The sequence below is a fragment of the Euphorbia lathyris genome, chromosome 4 (assembly GCF_963576675.1).
Source record: "Euphorbia lathyris chromosome 4, ddEupLath1.1, whole genome shotgun sequence".
NCBI classification, from domain to species: Eukaryota; Viridiplantae; Streptophyta; class Magnoliopsida; order Malpighiales; family Euphorbiaceae; genus Euphorbia; species Euphorbia lathyris.
Window position 1 is genome coordinate 56278412 of NC_088913.1, and position 4089 is coordinate 56282500.

The window sequence follows — 4089 nt, forward strand, 5'->3', positions numbered from 1 at the left end:
AGGTGTCACTTTCTCCTTTTTTACTCATAAAAAATATAATATAAAATATAATATATTAACTCTAGTTATATTATTATATTTATTTATCATATTATTGTGCAAAAGAAATTCAAATAGATCAAGTAAAATAAAAAATAAAAAAAAATTCACGATTCACTCGGTGTTTCGCTCAAATTTTTTTTTGGCTATTCTCTCTGATATGCTCACCACTATATGCCTTTTACCGCTCGATTTCTCTTACAGTGTTCTTTAAAGAACTCAGTAGAACAAATTCAGTTTTAAAAACTCAACCGTCAAAAACCAAATTTTAATCATATAATCTAAGAAGCAAAACGTTAAACAATGAACGGAACGCAGATAAGCAACTCGATGACCAAAATCTAATGTCGACGATTGGGAATTTTCTTTTCTTTTGTTTAGACAAGAAAAAGACACAAAATGAATATTCAATAAAATTGAAACTAAAATTCAAAATATAAGTTTCTGAAACTTAATCTAACTTTTTTTTTTAATTATGAATTTTCTATTTTTTTTTATAAGTTCACAATCTTTTTTTTTCAATTTTATGAGTTTTAATTGAAAACAACAACTAAATCCAATGATTTCAAAACTACAAATTAAGATGTAAATTCAAATTCTAATGTTTGACGAAAAACAAAAAAAAAAATTAACAGAAAAAAACAAAACACATATAGATAAAACCTAAAAAGTTAGAGCTCAGTTCTGATACCAAACTGATGCGAACCCACGAGGAACAGTGCCTCGAAAACCCGACAACTAGAGTTGATCCCTAGGAAAGCTAACGAATCAGGGTCGGACAGAAAAGAACCCTTACAAAACTAGGTTGTAAAGACCCAACCCTAGTCTCCAACAATTAAGGATTTAATCCCGAATTGTTCAAAGTAGTGCCGCAAAGAACACAAGAGAAACCACTCACAAACTCTTAAGAGTAATATTTTTATTAATATCAAACTTGTTACAAACTTAGAAAATTGAAAATATTTAAAGGCTAAAACTAAATCATGTTGGACATATTTTGCCCTTACATAACTAAAATAAACATAATACAATACAAGGGTAAAAAAGTAACTAAACTAGTCAAAATTATTATCTAGAAAGTCAAATTAAAAGTCTTCCTCATAATTCATCATGTAGTCCCATAGCAAAGAAAAATTGTGCAATTCTTTAAATTGCAAATAATTTCTCACCATCCAAAACTTATTATCCAGCTTCTCCTTAAAATCCAAATTTAATTCCCTCAAAAATCCAAATTCAAAATGAATTAACTCTAATTGATCCGTTTTTAATTTGATATTTGTGTAACTCGAAAGGGATTAAATTATTTCATTTTGAACTTCGCACGCTTCATAGGATTATCGAATAAAGGACTAAAATTCGTAAATATAATCTCGTTCTTGGCATGGATCGGATTCTCATCAAAAACAAAAAACTAACATTTAGGAATTAGGAATTACCATACAAGATAAAGATAAAATCTTAATTTTAAATAAAAAAAAAAAGATAAATTCTTAAAACCTATTCTTAATTACATATGAATTACAACTTGTAATTCGGTTTAAAATAAAATTTCACTATTGATATATTTAAAATTTTATCATTTGGCGCGTGACTTGATATTGACACTATTTAAATTGGTGAAATTTCACCAAATTTAGATAGAGATTTAAAAAAATCGTTATCCAAATTAGATGAAATTGGATGTTACCAATTGAAATAAGTCAATGACCAAATTTGACCAAATAATAAGTCTTGTAATTCATAATAAATGGAGGGTCGAATAGTGACTTAAGCCTTGTAATTCATAATAAATGAACGACTAATCTCTAATCATCAAGATAAATTATTCTCTTTCTCTCCAAAAAAATCTTGCGATTAGGTCCAAATTCACCCGCCTAAGATTAATTTCCATAAATTAATACTTTACTATCTGCGTGCTTCTCTCATAACCGATGAGAAAGAAACTATTTTGCACATATAAAATGAAAAGATAATAATTTATTAGCTTTATGTTATTATTATTTGATTTTGATTCTTACATCGAGAGTAATATATGATTTAAATTGTAGTTAATAACACTCGTTTACTATTTGATATTTATTATTTCTAAAATAATATGAAATTTAAAGTAATTTTTTTTTTTGCCTAGGGCCTCTAAAATACTGGAGACGCCCCTTGAGGGATAAATATATCCTCAACTCATAAGGATTCCTAATTAGAGAATAGCTCTTAGCCTAAAAATCCTATATATAAGTATAGACACAAGACACGGTACGCGTTAACTATTATCTTACAACTTAGACATTGGAGCGGATTCGTCGGAGTCCGGTCCCGCTGCGTTGTTGTTTTACAGGTTATATATGACGTCGGATTAGCAAAACGAGTTGAACATGTAAGCAACATCAAGTAACCAACATGAAGATATATTGTATTTTAAAAGTTCAATTTCGAATATACATATTAACATTGCAAAATGATAAATCTAATTGATAAACAATAATTGTGGAAAAATAAAAAGTGTCATTATTATTAATAATTATAATATTACACATTTCTTTACAAAAATTCAAGAATAAATTGTTTGAAGAAAAAATAAGATGTGATTAACTCTGAAGAGTTAGAATTTCAAGGATAAATTACATAATAGTTAGAATTAACAAATTATTTATAAATGTTTCAAATTCTTAATCAAATTTATTTAAATATTAAATTTGATGGTTTTTTTAAAACTATTTTTTTTTCTGATCAACTGAAAATTTGACAAAAACAAAATTAAAGTTATGATATTCTGATATTTTAAAATTTAAAATCATATAATGATAAAATATATAAAAATAATTTTTGTAATTGTAAATAAAAATTAAAATCTGATTTTTGATGTAATTTCCTCAAATTTCAAAATGTCGGATCAAAACCGACATTTAATTCGGAAGAAAACGAACACATATGACTGTTTCTTATATTAGGCTCATTTAATTTCCAACATTATACTCATTAGTCCATGAAGCATATGGATCAATATTCATCTTGTATTAGGTTAACATCCTAACCAAAGGGATCAGCGTCACAACCAAATGCAGATCAAATTCAATCCAAAGTCAAGTTGATCCATCTCAAATTCGGATCAGATCCATGAACAAATACGGATCAGGTTCATTTTAGGTTTTGCTCGACCAAATTCGAATTAAGATCTATATTAGATTTAAGCCAGGATACATTTAGAATTCTGATCAAATTAGAAAAGGGTATTGCTATATACCGCAACTTTTTTCGATCCACCGCACCTTTTTGACATTTTTGCCCTCCTCATTTTTTTTTTCTAAAACTCAATTTTTTTTTCTCTTTTTCTCTCCCAAGCCTAAAAACCCGAATTTGACGAAAATAGACACGAGCATTCTCGAAGACCATGATTTGGAACACGAGGTAATCTTACAATCTAAATTTAAATTAAAAATTCGTTTTTTAATTTTTGATTTTTTTTTTATGGATTTAGCCTAAACGGGCGGCGCATGCCGCTCGTCCGTAGGCCAAACGGATGAACTACCCGTTCGGCTTGCGCCGCTCGTTCCACCTGCGGAACGAGCAGCGCGCACCGCCCATTCCACCTGCGAAACGGGCCGTACGCTGCGCTCGTTCCGCCGTGGGACGGGCAGAGTGACCTGCCTGTTCCAACCGACGGTGGAATGGGGAGACTGCCCGTTTAGGCCAATTTTGGCCCGTTTTTTGTTTTTTAACGGGGCAGCCTGCCCGTTTAGCCTATACAAGATCCGAACAAGCTCGGAATTTTAATTTTTAATGGGCAGGCTGCCCGAATAATCCCCAAATTTATATTTTTTAATTTTTACGCATATTGTTAATACCTATTATGCACCCCAATGCCATTTTTTTAAATTTTTGCGCGTATTGTTAATACCTATTATGCATTTTTTATATATTCAGGAACCGTTAGAAGATTGGCAACCCGACGGCATTGATTACAGTTCCCGTTTTATAACGGACACCATTTTCCCTTCGTGTGAAGATGCTGTTAATTGGGCAAAACAGGTAGCTATTCGAATTGGGTTTGAGATT